Source organism: Petromyzon marinus, chromosome 43 (genome assembly GCF_048934315.1).
Source record: "Petromyzon marinus isolate PM22_M1 ecotype Great Lakes invasive population chromosome 43, UKy_Petmar_22M1.pri1.0, whole genome shotgun sequence".
Classification (NCBI taxonomy): domain Eukaryota; kingdom Metazoa; phylum Chordata; class Hyperoartia; order Petromyzontiformes; family Petromyzontidae; genus Petromyzon; species Petromyzon marinus.
Genome location: NC_133709.1, coordinates 808,123 through 826,236, shown reverse-complemented (window position 1 = coordinate 826,236; position 18,114 = coordinate 808,123). Strand labels below are relative to the sequence as shown.

At 53.9% G+C, this 18,114-nt stretch overlaps 1 protein-coding gene and 1 long non-coding RNA gene across 4 annotated transcripts in view; one reads left to right on the top strand and one right to left on the bottom strand.

Moving 5' to 3' along the window:
- CA10 (carbonic anhydrase 10) overlaps positions 1–18,114 on the top strand; it is a 168,683-nt gene that overhangs the window by 69,196 nt on the left and 81,373 nt on the right. The window lies entirely within an intron of this gene.
- On the bottom strand, positions 14,628–16,380 carry LOC116951545 (uncharacterized). Its single transcript, XR_004404254.2, has 3 exons — positions 16,251–16,380; positions 15,163–15,243; positions 14,628–14,754 (listed from the first exon to the last, which is right to left on the bottom strand). It is a non-coding gene; the product is annotated as an uncharacterized LOC116951545 (long non-coding RNA).

The following is an 18,114-nucleotide window of genomic DNA, read 5'->3' as shown; positions in this document are numbered from 1 at the left end:
GGCAGTCTATAATGTAGACTGTAGCCTGTTTTTTAACTTCGGTGAGTGTACTGGCAGTCTATAATGTAGACTGTAGCCTGTTTTTTTACTTCGGTGAGTGTACTGGCAGTCTATAATGTAGACTGTAGCCTGTTTTTTACTTCGGTGAGTGTACTGGCAGTCTATAATGTAGACTGTAGCCTGGTTTTTAAGCTGGTGAGCGTATTGGATTGTTCGCGCCATGGGACAAATAATTTCATTGAACTGAATGAGGCCACGCCACAGCAGCGAGAGTTAATGATTAGTGAGATAATATTTTTTGCCGAGCCCTGCAAGGGAAATGATAACAAACGCATTGCTCGCCGCTTAATTTATTACCTGCCACATCTTTTCTTTTTACAGCCCGACATTTTACTGTCTCCTTCAGTTGGGGTTTGAGGGCGCAAGTGACACTGGGGAGGGAGGGAAAATATATAAAGAGGTGTTTTTTTAATGTTAGAAAGAGACTCAAATGCACGCCCTGAAGCCCATCCGAAGGGAGCACAACCAATGATGAGTAATTAAGATTTATGAATGCATCCTTTCTTTTCATTACTTCGTAAAATTCCGCAGAGGAGGTGAAATGTTTTGGTCGTTTTGTGTGTTCGTACGAAAAGTGCCCGCGAATGGGAGAATAAAACGTACGGTGGTGAGAGGGGTGGCGGTCCGTTCTGTGGTGACGGACCGTTTTCGAATGGACATCTGAAGTTTCACGTTTGCGGTGTTCAACATGAATACATGCGCTGCAGAGTGCTGCATGTGTAAAACACCTTGCGTGCTGCTGCTGCTGCATTGGAGTGGTGGTGCACAAAGTCACAACAACTTTCATCAAAAACAATATGGCCTTCAAAGTAAAACTATACAATCGGCAATAATTATGGCAATGGCCCCTTCTTCCTTAACAACACAAAGAGAGAGAGAGAGTCCAGACAGAGATACTGAGTGGACCCGAGTTGGAGCCAGCACATTATTACATCGTGGGGCCTGATGAGAATTACACGCACGCAGATGTTAAATTGGCACACGAATCGCTACCCAACAGCAACTGTTCCGCATGAGTAACGCCCCGTCCGCCTCCAGGGGGTACCCCGAGAGGTCGAGAGGCGTGCGGCCTGTGCGGGCCTCGTGACTTGGAGCGGGATCCCACTGGGGCGCCGTACGTGGAAATTGACACCGTGCGGACACGCTCACAAACGAGAGATGTCATATTCTTTGAGTCTTTCGGTAAAGTCACGGAGATAGGTTCAAAGGAAATCACAAAATAACCGCTTGTGTTGTGATCCGAACGTCGTAGTTTTTTGCTATTTTGTGATTTTCTTTGAACCTATCTACGTGATTTTACCGAAAGACCTAAAGAATATGAATTCCTGCAGTCACGAAAGCTTTAAGCGAAGATTAAACGAGATGTCGGTCCGTATCGAGGGATCTCCCACGTGCAATATTTGAAGACATTTCAAAGGAAAGGCAGTCAACGGGCCACGTGGGAGCAAGTGTGGGCGTGCTCTGCGATTGGTGGTAAGGGCAGTGCTGAAACAGACGCCACCTTATCCACGGGACACAGCCGCACGTGTGCTCCCGTCAAACCTGGGTCGATCAAAGCTGTTGCTGTAAACTGTCGCAAAGTTCAAGGTAATATCAACTGATCTCAGTGCAAATCAATTTGCTGCCACCCGAACGCAGCAGACGCCGATTCCCGGACTGCCCGGGTCAAACTCAATGCCCAGACTGCCCCAGGCTACCCCCGGGCAGGTGGTGACCATTGTGGGGAGGTGTTTAGCAGCGCAGAGCTCCGTGTGATGCGGAGCTGAGGCTTCGCGTGTTGGACAAAGTACATTGTGTGGGACACGCATCTCATCACTCTACCGCGCCAGGGCGGAGTGGTGGCGCAGTGGTTGGCTCACTGTGCTAATAACCGTGGCGACCATCAGTAGCGAGTTGACATCTGAATCGGTTCTGGACCAACCCTTGAAGTCCGGTCAAAAAGAAGAACCCCCAAGACTGACGCAACGTTCGGAGGCCTTTGAACAGCAGTGGAACGGCAAAGAGATGCAACCCATTATTTAGATATTTCCACATAAACCATGCCTTTCAGAAACACACGAACGAGCTGAATGTTCTTGTATCCCCCCCCCCACCTCCCCGCTCCGTGTCCGCGGAGACGCGTTCGCTCATGTTTATTGAGACGTGGACCTACAACCCCAGCAGCGCCTCTCCACCTAATTATCTTTTTTTTTAAACCACATTTCTGGAATTTGCCTTTCGCGTCCCTCATTAGCACGCAACCATCGGGCGAGAAGTCGCCGCGTGCAGCTGTCGCGCACTCACGAACGACACGGAAGTCGCAGGGAGCCCACCAGGAGGCGGCTCCACGTCTTCCTCCACGAAGGTCATCCCCACGCAGGGGGCTTTGATCGCGGGCGATGCCCCCCCCCGTCCCGGGGGACTTTCCCGGGACGAGGGGGGGGGACTCCTGGGAGCACGACGTCGCCTGCGAACCCACGGGTGTCATCGTCGTTCTCGGGAGGAGGAGGAGGCCGCCAGGCAGAGCCGCGCGCGCTCTGGGTCTCTGTTGGAGGCTGGAGACTCGACGTCTTTGTGTCCAAGGTTTTGGCTCGCATCATTTTAAGTTGAATTCATGGGGGAGATACGTCCTCTGCTCGTTACCACTGCCCCCTCTCCACCTCCCCACCTCTCCCCGCTGATTGTAATCGCTGCACGGAGCTAACGGACCATCGTGTAGCACGAACACGCACGCGAGCCAATGTTTAATCGTTGTGAAGTTACTCGTTAAAATAGTAACGGTATTTCGTTAAGAGAGGACACGAGTGAAGAAAGCTCCCGTGGTGTTATCATGTCCCGCCCTTGGCAGTGGGCTGCCGGATGAAGGCCATGGGCGTTGTTGACCATACTTCACCAGGTTTGGTGAAGGGGTTTTAACGAGTTCACACGTCACGGTGTTGGTAGGAGTGGATGTCGGGGCGCGCGGTTTGAAGTGCGTTGCGTCCACCACTGCGGTCCAGCATCCCCGTGCGCTGTGTCGCGGAGCTGTGAGAATGTTGGGGTGGACGGTGGTAATGCTGCGGAGCGCTCGACGACGTCCGACGTTTCGCTCAACGCGCTGGGGACTTCTCCGGGAACTGAATTGAGCAACTCAGTTCGTGAGTTCGCAACACGTTTGAACGCGATCTCACATCGACGCGGTACTAAAATATAAACAGACGCCTGCAGAGATGTGGAGGAAAGGCGAATATTGTATTTTAGGCGAAGGGGGTAGACAGAAAGAGGGCGGCACTGTGGGGAGAGGATCCCAATCAGTCACGAGACATTTGGATGCCATGAAAACGGTCAGTCACGGGCAATTGCGCTGCACAATCCATTCCCTTAATAAACTGCGGGCAGGCGGAGCGGAACGTCGGACATCGTGCCGAACAAACGAGCCGAGAGCGCGTCGGTGAGCCGGACGGCGCAGCGAGACGGCCGCCGTGCAGTGGGGCGATCGGCGCACTGGGCGGCCGGGAGCGCCCTCGGACGTGGGTCTCTCGCAGGGACGCGGGGCCCTCGCAGGGACGCGGGGCCCTCGCTGGGACGCGGGGCCCTCTCAGGGACGCGGGGCCCTCGCTGGGACGCGGGGCCCTCTCAGGGACGCGGGGCCCTCTCAGGGACGCGGGGCCCTCTCAGGGACGCGGGGCCCTCTCAGGGACGCGGGGCCCTCGCAGGGACGCGGGGCCCTCTCAGGGACGCGGGGCCCTCTCAGGGACGCGGGGCCCTCGCCGTGCAAAGCGGCCGCCCTCGTTCGCGCCGATCGTCTCGGCTCACCGGTGCCAGGAAGCGGCTACCGACCCACCCGTTGGTCGCCCTGCGAGTGGCGCGCGGGTGAATTCACTTTGGCAACAAATAAGAACAAATAATACGTCGCGGAGCTCTGTAAAATAAATGTTTCCGAGTCTAACTTTATTTCGAAGAGCGCTCACCAATTATGCAAAAGCATGTCTTTATAATGTCACTCACCGCACACGCGATGCGTGCCCGTGCCGTGTCAGCTGCGGGTGATGTTTACCCACCGCGCAGAAGGGCACGGAACGCACAAACCGGGCTGTGGTTCGTTTTCAGCGGTTATGAAATGTTTTACAGAGATTAAGAAATCCGCTGCAACTAAGAGGCACTTTTACACCACATTTTCCACGGCATGCCATGCTAATTTATTTAAAGTGCATCGCTAATTATGATGGCAACCAGATTATTAAAGTACCACTCTGGTTTTCAGTTTAACATCGTCGTGTTTACCTGCTCGACGTATTAGTTAAACAGGTCGCACTCATACATATTCATACGAGTTATTCAAATTTTCATCGACGCAGTTACTGGATTATGATTTGACCAATTACGAGACCGTAATTTGGACCGGCATGCACGAGCAGGTCGGTTATTGCTGCTTTTCATTTGGACGGCTGTAACGATCTCTTTTCGCCGTCTTGACATCACAGGAACGCCCACTCGCGCTCCTTCTGTAGGGATGGAGCAGCCGTCACAGCACCGCGTGGTGCAGTAGCGGGCGCTTTGTCACGCGACAGAGTAGAATTTCAACGTCCGGGAGAAAGCATTGGCTGTCACGGCTTTACAAGCGCGCCAGTAATCGCTTTGAAAGCTCCTGAACGTGCAACACGCCTGTTATCCTCGTCTACTCGCGTTTCAATGCGTCGTGACAGTCTGTATTAAACGACGGTGCTTGAGCATCGCAACGTTTCAGCTTCTTTGGTCGTGACGCCGGTTCCACCCCCCCCCCCTCCCCCCCGCTGGTAACGTCGTCACCGCGCCGTCTCGGAGCTCCCTGGATCACGATTGGATGAATACACGTGCTCCCAAAACAACAACAACAACCCACGCCGGATGGCCAAAGGAACAAAGCACCGTCGACTCGTAATTCTATCGACGACGGAATGAGAAATTTGAATCTCGGACACGTGATTAACCGAGCGAGCTTTCATCTGAGCCGCTGAACCCAAATCTTAAGCTTGAACCCAAATCTCAACCACCGCCATCGCTTGGATGGAGAGCTTGCTCAGGGACGACGCGAGGAGCCTGCCCCAGGCCGAGACAGAGAGGGGCTGCTTCGGACCGAGTGACGAGGTGTCGTGGTGTGGCGCTCGCCAAGCCCGCCAGAGGACACTTGACTGGCACATCCGAGCTGCCCCAGGAGGAGGGCAGGGCAGGGGGGTGAGCGCACTGCGCTAGCGAACGATCGAACCACGCTTTGATTGCCGGCCACGACGTCACGGGTGGATTTCCTCTGGAAAGACTGGCCCCTGTCACACGAACATGGAACATACACCACGGGACCAGGGCTGTGAAGAGCAGATGAACTCCACCGCATTGTGACGCGAGTGGGTCGTCACTTTGACCTTGTTTGTTGTTGACACAGCCGTTACAAAACCAACGAATGCAAGCTGCGTAACTCTCCTCGGCTGAGCGATCGCTCCCTCGCGGGGTCAATGGGAGGGCGGCGTTGCCTTGTGTCGGTGCGCTGCGTCGAGGACTCATCAGAGCCATGCAAGTATTCATTAAGGGCCAGGCGAAGATTGTGAACGGCTCCGTCCTCCTCCCCAGTGATTGATCGGGAAGCCAAACATTTACATCCATTGGAAGCCACCGCACGGGCCTCGCGGGAGGCGACATTTGATCCAAAGCGTTATTAACGCGATCCCTGTAACCGGCGTCATTAGCATAAACTGAATAGCCGTAAAGGTCACCTGTGGAGATCACATTTCTCGCGAAACGTCCGGCGGCCGAATTGCGAACGGAGGTGCCGCATGGGTGTTGGAGGGCTGGTGTGGGTGCTCATGTGGGGGAGGGCTGGTGTGGGTGCTCGTGTGTGGGAGTGCTGGTGTGGGTGCTCGCGTGTGGGAGTGTGTGGGAGGGCTGGTGTGGGTGGGAGTGTGTGGGAGTGCTGGTGTGGGTGGGAGTGTGTGGGAGTGCTGGTGTGGGTGCTCGTGTGTGGGAGGGCTGGTGTGGGTGCTCGTGTGTGGGAGGGCTGGTGTGGGTGCTCGTGTGTGGGAGTGCTGGTGTGGGTGGGAGTGTGTGGGAGGGCTGGTGTGGGTGCTCGTGTGTGGGAGTGCTGGTGTGGGTGCTCGTGTGTGGGAGGGCTGGTGTGGGTGCTCGTGTGTGGGAGTGCTGGTGTGGGTGGGAGTGTGTGGGAGGGCTGGTGTGGGTGCTCGTGTGTGGGAGGGCTGGTGTGGGTGCTCGTGTGTGGGAGGGCTGGTGTGGGTGCTCGTGTGTGGGAGTGCTGGTGTGGGTGGGAGTGTGTGGGAGGGCTGGTGTGGGTGCTCGTGTGTGGGAGGGCTGGTGTGGGTGCTCGTGTGTGGGAGGGCTGGTGTGGGTGGGAGTGTGTGGGATGGCTGGTGTGGGTGCTCGTGTGTGGGAGTGCTGGTGTGGGTGCTCGTGTGTGGGAGGGCTGGTGTGGGTGCTCGTGTGTGGGAGTGCTGGTGTGGGTGGGAGTGTGTGGGAGTGCTGGTGTGGGTGCTCGTGTGTGGGAGTGCTGGTGTGGGTGCTCGTGTGTGGGAGTGCTGGTGTGGGTGGGAGTGTGTGGGAGGGCTGGTGTGGGTGCTCGTGTGTGGAGTGCTGGTGTGTGTGCTCGTGTGTGGAAGTGCTGGTGTGGGTGCTCGTGTGTGGGAGGGCTGGTGTGGGTGCTCGTGTGTGGGAGTGCTGGTGTGGGTGCTCGTGTGTGGGAGGGCTGGTGTGGGTGCTCGTGTGTGGGAGTGCTGGTGTGGGTGCTCGTGTGTGGGAGTGCTGGTGTGGGTGCTCGTGTGTGGGAGTGCTGGTGTGGGTGCTCGTGTGTGGGAGGGCTGGTGTGGGTGCTCGTGTGTGGGAGTGCTGGTGTGGGTGCTCGTGTGTGGGAGGGCTGGTGTGGGTGCTCGTGTGTGGGAGTGCTGGTGTGGGTGCTCGTGTGTGGGAGTGCTGGTGTGGGTGCTCGTGTGTGGGATTGCTGGTGTGGGTGCTCGTGTGTGGGAGTGCTGGTGTGGGTGCTCGTGTGTGGGAGTGCTGGTGTGGGTGCTCGTGTGTGGGAGTGCTGGTGTGGGTGGGAGTGTGTGGGAGGGCTGGTGTGGGTGCTCGTGTGTGGAGTGCTGGTGTGTGTGCTCGTGTGTGGAAGTGCTGGTGTGGGTGCTCGTGTGGCCGCCCTCCTCTGCCCACTTACAAAACAATAATTAATTAGTTTTTCCGTCTCTCATTTATAGTTTCAAAATTTTCAGGTTAATTTCTACACGTTTTGTTCGCCGCGCTTGCTCAAGAGAACGTGAGCTTGTACGTCGCGTGTCATTTTCACGAATCGACCAAACCTCCACGCCTGCGAACCCGACGGACGCACCGTGCACGGCTACCGGGCGCTGTCACTCACCGCCTGATGCGCCCCTGCGCCTCTACACCCCTGCTAGGCCGGCCCCGTTCGTCTCCGGGGCGTGCCTCGTGTGTACGCGCACGTTAAATACCCATTACTCCATCGATCCGTGCGCGCGTGGCGCAGCCCTGTTCCAATGCGCATTAAGCGCTGAGAGGTATTGACGCCTGCGTTGAACGCTCCTGCCCTGTCCTCCCCGTTAAACCCCGGCCCCGTCGTGGCGCGCTGTCCGCCCTGCGCGGCTGCTCGATGCCGGGGTTATTTTCCTTTCCTCTCTCCAGGAAGGCGCCGCCGACCTCTCTCGGTCTCCCATTCGCGAATTCCCTTGCGCAGAATTCGCGACCCGCTACGCGCCGAGGAGTGCATCCCGCGCGATCCGGCGGCACGCGGCGTCCACGACAGCCTTGAAGCTATTTGTCCGTCGGTATTCGATTGGGTGTGTTATTCATTGCATGCATCATGCATAATGCATAAACTATATATTAATTCGTTTGTATACTTTCCATTGCTCGTGAGCTACGCACGTTGATGGTATGCGTCAGTCGAAACCCTCCTTGACAAACGAGACGTCCCATCGTCTCGAGGCGTTTCATTTTTTTCCCGGTGGAATGTTTCGGTAAATGGTCGGGACATGATGACCAGTGTGCGCGCTCCTATAAGGCCTCTGAGCGATGCTGTGGGCGGTGCTAATTAAATAGTTAAAATAATATAAATAATGAAAATAATATAAATAATTGTAATAATTGAAATAATATAAATAATTATAATAATTAACATCGTCTCTCCCGCTCTTTGTGCCAACACCGCGGGCGTTTCATCGCTCAGCGTAAATCAAAAAAATGTGAGTGAGTTTCTCAGCGTGTGGGGTCATTTTTTGAATTAGAGAGCAAAGGGTTCGGGAACTTTACGGCATCATTTGGAGTAAAATTCATTTTCATGTCGTGAGAGGTTCATTTTATTTTATTATTTCATGAATAATTTAAAGAAAAAGTCTATTCCTGTGCCGCGAACCTTCACACACGCGGTCGCTCCTCTAGAGGCATCGATTGCGCTCAGCGACCGAATGGAAAAAAAACATTTCCACCGCTCAACATTTATTTCCAGAAAGCCATCACAGTGGTGAGCGCTCGACCCGCTAAACGCCCTTCGTTCATGAAATAGGGTATAGCAATTGCAACGTGATGCGGAACGTTCACGCATTGATCAGGAGACGCAACACGTGTAAGCATTTGGCTATATAGAATTGGGGTGAAGAGGTAGAATGCGTCGTGAGTTCTAATCGCTCCTTAAAGTAGTCGGCTGGCGGTCACGTGGCGACCCTCGACGAGTGAGGAGCTTCGCGAATCATTAAACCAGCGGGGGACGTCAACAACAACAAAACGAAATCTCCCGCACGCACGGTTCACGCGCAGCCCTGGCGAGTCTGCCCGCTGCTCGTGGGGCGTGAACCGTGAGTGACTGAGTGAAAAGCGACGTCTTTCGCGAGCCATCGGTGGAGACTGTCGAGGGCTTCGGTGGGCCGACGCTGGCCTCGCCTCACAGCCTTCTCCGGGGTCTTCAGATGCCCCTGCAGGTGGCGGCGGGTCTGGCCGTGGCGTGTGCGGGGGAGCCGGGAGCGCGTGGCCGTGGTGGGGGTCACAGGCTGGAGAGGAGACAACTGACGGATTGCGTGATGTTATTGTTGTTGTTGTTGTTCTTTGTGGCGGGGTTTTTTTTGCGTGTAAATGTTCACCCTGTCGCTGACGGACGTCATCCATGACAGCCACAGAGCTCGTCAAAAGTCAACAGTGGGCCCTGTTTATAAATGTCGCTAAAGCCAATCGCTCTGTGTGCGCGTGCGGAGCGGTGGCGCAGTGGTTAGAGCAACGCGCTCCGAACCCGGCGACCCGAATTCGATTCCTGCTCACGGCCAACAGCAGTGGCAAATATCTGAACCGGTCCAGGGCCTCCCCTAGGTCGAGTACCTGATGCAGTGTCGAAACATCAGCAATGGGGAGACAAAGATGGCAGGGAATTGTGCTGGCGACCCATCCCCTTTCGTACTATTCAGGCCTTCATAGGCGCTACTCGGTAACAGAACTTTTCCCAACCGTCTGTTAAGGCTATAGGGGGGATCTTTGCCTTCATGCTGGACATATCTATATTATGTACAGGTATGAAGTATGTATCGCAAAGTGTGCCTGAGTGACTGGGTTCCATTTTACTGGTGTTATTGTAGGGCACCGAAATGTGCAATTTGGCACAATAATATTTGACTCTATGCTTATGACTCAAAACAAAAATGGTTTTAGAATATCAGCTAAGCACTGCGCCACTGCTCTCAACAACCACGCGCTAATGCAGCATCGACAGCACAGTTCGCTATTGAACATTTCTATCACGGGACCTTATTACGCCCTTGTGGTGTTCTGTGTTGGGCTGTGAGGATCGGTGCGGGCCGGGCCCCTGTGGAGGTCAGCGGGCAGAGGGGTGGGGGAGGTGGCGCAGAGGGCGAGGGGCTGCGAGTGGGAAGGGCTGGACGCGGTGGAGCAGGAGGAGCAGGAGGCGGTGGAGGGCGTTGGCCTTCGACGCTTCAGCGATCTGACAGCTGCGCAATTCGGTTGACTCCAAAGTGCGCCGGTCTCCTCGCAGCGGAGCCCGGACAGGGCCTCTGCCACGCGCCCTGCACCGCGAGCGCTGCCCTCGCTCGGCGCTGCCCTCGCTCGGCGCTGCCCGTGTCGAACGGTGCCCGCCAAGGGGTCGTCCGCTTACAATTGGACATCGGGTTTCACGAGTTTGCTGAAACTACACAGACACAGATTCCCCGGGTAGGCTGTAACATGCCGTTGGGGCAAGTGCTGTTAGCGAGGCACCTGTAAATGCCAGAGTGACGTGCCGTGGGCCGGGGGCAGCATCACGCCCGGCCGCCTTTGTCTATCCTTCGCTAATGTTTACATACCTCACTCAACCTAGGGGAGGCCCAGGGTCGTTTCCAATAGTTGCCACTGATGTTAGCCGTGGCTGGGAATTTAACTCGGGTTACCGGGTTCGGCGCGCTACAAACACGCAACACGCACTTGGTAGCTTGAAGATTTTATCCTCAGAGCTAAAATTTCCCCATGCTCCACGCGTCCTCCAAGGCGCTGGTGACATCGTCTCGAGATGTCACGAGACTTCCTGGTGCTCGGCAACATCTTAGCTGTGCTCGCATTTGTAGACAACGATAACCAAAAAAAACACAATGCTCGTGCAGGCTGGGGAAAGAAAAAAAACCTGTAACATTTCACACTTAAGACGTGTCCGGAAACCTCTGTGCAATATGGGCAATAGCCATCAAATTGATTGTCACATCACAATTGTGTCACTTCACAATACACTTGAGTAAATGTGACCGACAGCAGCACTGGTGCAGACATGAGACGGCTGCACTGGTTTCGTCACACTTAGGACTCATCGGCACAGTATATTTACCCATGCTCACTGCTGATGACTCCTAATAACGATCAACCGCTCCACCGTTGTATCTCACTGCATCACTACTGCCTGTCAGTCGGTCGCATTTGATGAACAATTTGTTTATCTGACGGTGACCGAAGGTAACAAGGAACCCAGTGCACTTCTTCAGGAAGTGCTGGCGGTATTGGCAGCCAGCATTGCCATCTCCATCTCAGCCGCGACTGATTCCAGTGCCTCTGGTTCCACGCTGTTGATGATCGCTTCGGGGTTTTTGTGTTGTCGGGTAAAACGACCAAAGAAAATATGCAACATGAGAAACATGTTGGCACATTTTCTAACGCGCACTTCAAACTGCAGTCTAATTATAATTCTATTCTTAGCGCCGATACATTTACGGACACGCGTGCATTTTCTTTTCACAGCTGACGAGGCCCCGCGCGGAGAGACCCTTGACCTTAGTGGATGAGGCGCATCACCGCGGCACCACGAGATGCCGAGGTGCTCTGTAACAGTGTTGCTGGGGCCCCTGAGCAGCCGTGGAGTTTGCACTCACCCCCCACCCCACCCCACCCACTGTTAGAATATAAACTCCGAGTGAGATGACAGAAGCGATGTAAACAAGAGACATAATCACAGATAAATACTGCAGTCGATGCGCGGTGATTCGGTGAGATTCGACGTTTCGTCGATGAATCGCACGAGGCTTGGCGTCAGTCGAGCCACAGCACCGAGGTGTGCTCCCCGTGACCCCCCCCCCCCTGCCCAAGAGCCTTCCACCCCGTGACCCCCCCCCTGCCCAAGAGCCTTCCACGCTTCCACGCTTCCACGCTTCCACGCCACGTGGTGGTGGCGGGCGGCCTTGCTGCTGCCGCCGCCACCGCTCCGCGTTGCGCGCCGGGAGGCTCCGTGAGCCCTCGCGGCCCGGCGACCCCCGGCGGGGAGCGGCCCCTGTGGCTGCCAACAAGGCGGCTTCGTTTAGCGAGGCGGAGTCGAGAGACCGGGGATAGAGGCGTTCTCGTTTGCAAGGGTGACCTGGGGCATCAATCAGTCTGCCGGTAGGAGGCGATCATTAGCTGCCGCTCTGTGCGTCGTCCCGATCGAGTCGCTTTGCGAGAAACGTTTTAATCTGGGAACGTTTGGCGGCTGTCGTCGACACGCAACGCCCTGCTGCGACTTGCGAACTCCTTCAGGGGCTCTCTTCGGGTCCACGGCGACATGGACGGCGCCATTCGTTGTTGTTAGTTATTTATTACCGTGGTTATCGCGGCCGCAGTAATAATCGGGGCGGCCGCTGCATTCCAACCGTGAGCGGCCACCGCTGGGCCGTCGTGCGGGCCGTGCGGGTGGCTCCTGCACCCCCCCCCCACGCCCCACGTCCCACGGTGTCCCGCCTCCTACGCTCGCTGACTCGCGGCTGCCCGACAAAACGCGAGAAAACATTTCCACCGCGGATGTAAAATACCAAAACAAAAACGCAGACAAAAACATTCGAGCGTGGAGAGAGAGAGAGAGAAGGGAGGAGGGGGAATTAATTCTGCAGTTTGACGAAGTGTCAGGGCGCCGTGTCCTGTGGCCCACGGGGGCCGGCAGCTCAGCTCCCACGGGACGGGTCGCCTCGATCCCCGCGGTTCGCACGCCGCCTACGGGAGAGGTGGAACCCACGCGTCGCTCCGACTTGGTCGTTGAAGTTGCAACCTCGCGTGGAATCGCGCGCGTGTGTGCGTATCCACGTGCGCGTCTTGTGCACAATGGGCTAGTGCGCTACCTCTGCTGTGCTACCATTCACCCCGATGGTAAACAGAGAGTTCGGTAATAGAATGGAATCGTCACTGAATTGTGACGAATCATTGGAGGATCAGTGGTGGTGGGGTGGGGTTCCGGACTCGCCATGAGATGTGAACTCGTCCTGTTCCATCAGTGTGGAATCCAGTGTTGCCTCCTCGCATGTGTGGCTTTTCTCGGGGTGCTCAGTTTTCCTCCTCCTCCTCTCTTCGAGGGCGAGCGTCTACTGTGCGGTGGGCCGCAGCCCAGTACAATTTGAAATTGTTTTTATCGCTATTTAATTTGTATTGCATCGCAACAAATGGTGGGATCGCTGGGCGAGGTGAATCTCACTCTCTACGAGAGGCGTGACCGAACTGCGGCTCGCGAGCTGCGTGCGGGCCCTCTGGCAGTTCAATGGAGAAACAAAACTCGGATAATTTGACGTGGTCGCTTGTAAAAGTTTCAACACAATCGTCGATTTGAAAGAGGAAGAAATCTGCGGAAGCCAGTGCAGCTCGGGGCACTCGCGAGCGGCTGCCTCCTGTCGACTCGCGACCGCTGCTGGCCTAGCGGTAGGACACGTGTCGTGTGGTCGTTAGCAACTCTGCAGGCCGGCGGGTGAACTCGCCGCAGCAACTCTCTTGGATTTCATTCTCAGCAGGCCGTGACCGCCGCTTGGCTCTCTGCGTGCGGAGCCGCGGGCACGCGGCCCTGGGGAGCGGCGACGCGGGGGGTTCACGCACAGCCCCCCCCCCCGCCCCCCCCCCCCCCCACGAACCCGGCCACCCGAGTTCGATTCCCGCTCGTGGCCTATATCGGTGACGAAAGTCGGAACCGGTCCTGGGCCTCCTAATAGAGTCGGCTCAGCTTTACAATGGGTACTTGGTGAGGTGTGTAAACATCAGCACTGGGGAGACAAAGGCGGCTCAGCTTTACAATGGGTACTTGGTGAGGTGTGTAAACATCAGCACTGGGGAGACAAAGGCGGCTCAGCTTTACAATGGGTACTTGGTGAGGTGTGTAAACATCAGCACTGGGGAGACAAAGGCGGCCGGGCGTGGCGCTGGTCACAGCCTCCCCTCGCATGCCGTGCCGGTCTTAATTAGTGCTCCTCGCTCACAGCACTCGCCCCGACGGTCTGTGAGACGCGATGGGGGAGTGGGTTGTCTTTGTGTGCGGTACCATCTGTGTATGTGGGAGGTGTGGAAACTAATAAACAACAAACAACAACAAGAGCTATGTCAGAGGTGCAATGTTACCTCAATTTGGCAAATTTTCAAACCAAACGCGTTCAAACCGACGGTTGCATTCTCTTGCACATTTCGGGGTGGGAGGTGGGGGGTGTTTTTGTTACTTTTTTTGTAATCCGCTTGCAAACCGCGCCGCGCTTCATCCCTCGCGGCCATCGCCGCGTGACTGACAGCGCAGGAGTCGGGTCAAGGGTCACGGTAATCTGTGACCCTCTGCATCTCTTTAAGGTCACCGTCTCACTCGTGTCAGCGCTGGACGAGCGCTTCCGTAACAGGAGAGAGAGAGAGCGAGAGAGCGCTCGCCGACGGGAATAGCGGCGTGGAGCCTCGCGCCTGTTGGCTTGGAGCCTCGCGCAAGTGGAGGAGGTGGTGGAGGAGGTGGTGGAGGAAGTGGTGATGGTGGTGGTAGTGGTGCTAAGGAGGGCGCGATGCGCACGGCTCGCAGGGAGCGCGGCAGAATTCATGAATCGCATCTCGGATTTCGACGACAAACGTAATCCATTTGTTACAAATTAATGAAGACGTGTTTGTTGGTGAAATATTTGCGTTTTTCTGTGTTTACTCGGGCTTTGATTGTATTTCCCTTTGCGGCACCTGCGTGAAAATCAAAACAATTTGCCGTCTGATAGCAGCGGATGCGGCGACGCGCGCGGGGAAAAGGCGCCTGGATTAGGGCGTCGCGATCCTCGGCTCCCTCGTCCCGTGGCACCAGAGCCCTTTGATTTCGAGATAAGAGTCGTCACAATGGCATTTATGGCACAGTGTTCATCTTTTATTCATCTCCAGCCCTTCCGAGAGTGGAGCTCGCTTGAGCGTCATTTTCCTGCTTCCATTTTCGCGCGATGTATCGGGGTTGTGTTTTCTGCTTTTAAAGTTCCTAGCGTTGGCCACAGTTCTCTGGTTCACGGGGAGAGAAAAAAACAACGTCAGTTTCAAACACTGAGCTCACTTTAAACACATTTTATAATATGAACGTATATTTATAAAACACATGCTCAACGTACTTTGAAATTACATGAACTGGTCTGGAGGACATTCAGAAAGACCGAGATGGCAATACGAACGTGATGTTCTGCTTAAGGTCACGCGCTGTCTGCAAGCGAAGTGTTTTATTTGTAATCTAACCTGAAGTAAAAAAAATACATGCGTCTCTGTGTTGCTCTCAGAAAATCAACTTGGGTTTTTTTCATTTACAGATTAATTATGCGTGTCTCGATTCCGTACATATATTATTTATATGATGGCAGTGTGCGTGTATGCATTATGTATGTACTATATATACACACACAGACACACGAGACCTACTTTTTTGACTTGAGTATAACTTTCAAGATGTAATCGTGAAGAACTCTGAGCTGTTATCTTGAGAAGTAAGTCCCTGGTGGCCTTTATCAAATGAGAGGCAGAACAAAATCCCATTATGTCGCGAGAGGAATCGGCTTAGGTTCCAAACCGATCGGAAACGGCTCACGTATTCTCGCTGACATTTAAAGAATGATAAATAAAGGAGTAAAAAAATATAGCCTTGCAAATAAGTTAAAAAAACCCCACCCCCAACAGGAAAGAAAGCGAAACACTTCCCCATGCAAACATCTCAGAGAAATCAAAGGCAGCGTCGTTCTCGGGAAAACGCCCGTGAATAATTCATGAGCTGGGATTTTTGTCCACAACACAAACTCCTTTTAACCTTCGTGACCTCTGGCAGTGCTCTATTTTCCTCGAGCCGTCCTTGCGCTAAAGTCCCGCTCGAGGAGAATGGCGGAGCAGAGAGCGGCGCGGCGCGACATGCAGCGTGAGCGTCGCCTCGCCGTGGTGGGGGCCTGGCGAGAAGTCGTCCTCCCCTGCCACGGCGAGCAGCGAGCCGTCGATGCAGGATGCTTCTTTCTCAAGGCTCCTGCCGTATACAGCAAAGTGACTCCCTCGAAATAAACATGTTGAATCTCCAGGGCACAATGGTTCGTCAACTTTGGCCCTCGAGTCATCGTGAATGCGTTGTCGCCGCCGTATGGTAGGAGCTATAATGATGTTGAACATTCATTCGTTATTCGTTTCTTTTCGGTTTGATCATTGTGTGGGTATAATGGCAATATTTAACTATTGTAGCACTTCACTGCCCGACAGAGCCAGTGACATTGAGTTGTCACGTGGGGCAAATATGCCAATTTAGTTTATGGACACAACTGTAATATAGAAAACAAGCAAAATGTTAACAATGTTAACAATGTTAACAATGTGTACAAACACGTTTCGCTGGAGACCACAACCACCGCCATCAGGCGCTGGTTGTATGACCCGACTTCCACACAGGTCAGTGCGGATCACAACATTAAATCTTAAATCTTCTTTTTCAATCCCAACCCCCTCCCTTCTAATACAGTATTATCTCATAATACCTTTCCTCGGGACCGTCTTGCACAGCCTCAGACATCCGAGTCGGAGGTCAGTTCCCCGCTGGGCCGTGGCTGAACATTATCCCCGCTCCCTTCTGCCCGCCGCTTTTCTCGGCAAGGAACCTGCAGCTCTCAACACGCTGCTCTTTTTCTCAATGCCCCCGCCTCTGCCCCTAATCATAGCCCCCCCCCCCCACCTCCTCCTCCTGCCACAATCGTAATGTGAATCCAGGGAAGGATATTTCTGCTCACGCACGCCCTTTTAACCGTTCGGTGGTGTCCGGCCTCACCCAGGCCCGCGTTTCTTACAGTGAGAGAAAAAAAGTATTTGATCCCCTGCTGATTTTGTACGTTTGCCCACTGACAAAGAAATGATCAGTCTATAATTTTAATGGTAGGTTTATTTGAACAGTGAGAGACAGAATAACAACAACAAAATCCAGAAAAACGTATGTTAAAAATGTTATAAATTGATTTGCATTTTAATGAGGGAAATAAGTATTTGACCCCCTCTCAATCAGAAAGATTTCTGGCTCCCAGGTGTCTTTTATACAGGTAACGAGCTGAGATTAGGAGCACACTCTTAAAGGGAGTGCTCCTAATCTCAGCTTGTTACCTGTATAAAAGACACCTGTCCACAGAAGCAATCAATCAATCAGATTCCAAACTCTCCACCATGGCCAAGACCAAAGAGCTCTCCAAGGATGTCAGGGACAAGATTGTAGACCTACACAAGGCTGTAATGGGCTACAAAACCATTGCCAAGCAGCTTGATGAGAAGGTGACAACAGTTGGTCCGATTATTCGCAAATGGAAGAAAAACAAAATAACTGTCAATCTCCCTCGGCCTGGGGCTCCATGCAAGATCTCACCTCGTGGAGTTGCAATGATCATGAGAACGGTGAGGAATCAGCCCAGAACTACACGGGAGGATCTTGTCAATGATCTCAAGGCAGCTGGGTCCATAGTCACCAAGAAAACAATTGGTAACACACTATGCCGTGAAGGACTGAAATCCTGCAGCGCCCTCAAGGTCCCCCTGCTCAAGAAAGCACATATACATGCCCGTCTGAAGTTTGCCAATGAACATTTGAATGATTCAGGAGGACAACTGGGTGAAAGTGTTGTGGTCAGATGAGACCAAAATGGAGCTCTTTGGCATCAACTCAACTCGCCGTGTTTGGAGGAGGAGGAATGCTGCCTATGACCCCAAGAACACCATCCCCACCGTCAAACATGGAGGTGGAAACATTATGCTTTGGGGGTGTTTTCCTGCTAAGGGGACAGGACAACTTCACCGCATCAAAGGGACGATGGACGGGGCCATGTACCGTCAAATCTTGGGTGAGAACCTCCTTCCCTCAGCCAGGGCATTGAAAATGGGTCGTGGATGGGTATTCCAGCATGACAATGACCCAAAACACACGGCCAAGGCAACAAAGGAGTGGCTCAAGAAGAAGCACATTAAGGTCCTGGAGTGGCCTAGCCAGTCTCCAGACCTTAATCCCATAGAAAATCTGTGTAGGGAGCTGAAGGTTCGAGTTGCCAAACGTCGGCCTCGAAACCTTAATGACTTGGAGAAGATCTGCAAAGAGGAGTGGGACAACATCCCTCCTGAGATGTGTGCAAACCTGGTGGCCAACTACAAGAAACGTCTGACCTCTGTGATTGCCAACAAGCGTTTTGCCACCAAGTACTAAATCATGTTTTGCAGAGGGGTCAAATAATTTTTTCCCTCATTAAAATGAAAATCAATTTATAACATTTTTGACATGCGTTTTTCTGGATTTTGTTGTTGTTATTCTGTCTCTCACTGTTCAAATAAACCTACCATTAAAATTATAGACTGATCATTTCTTTGTCAGTG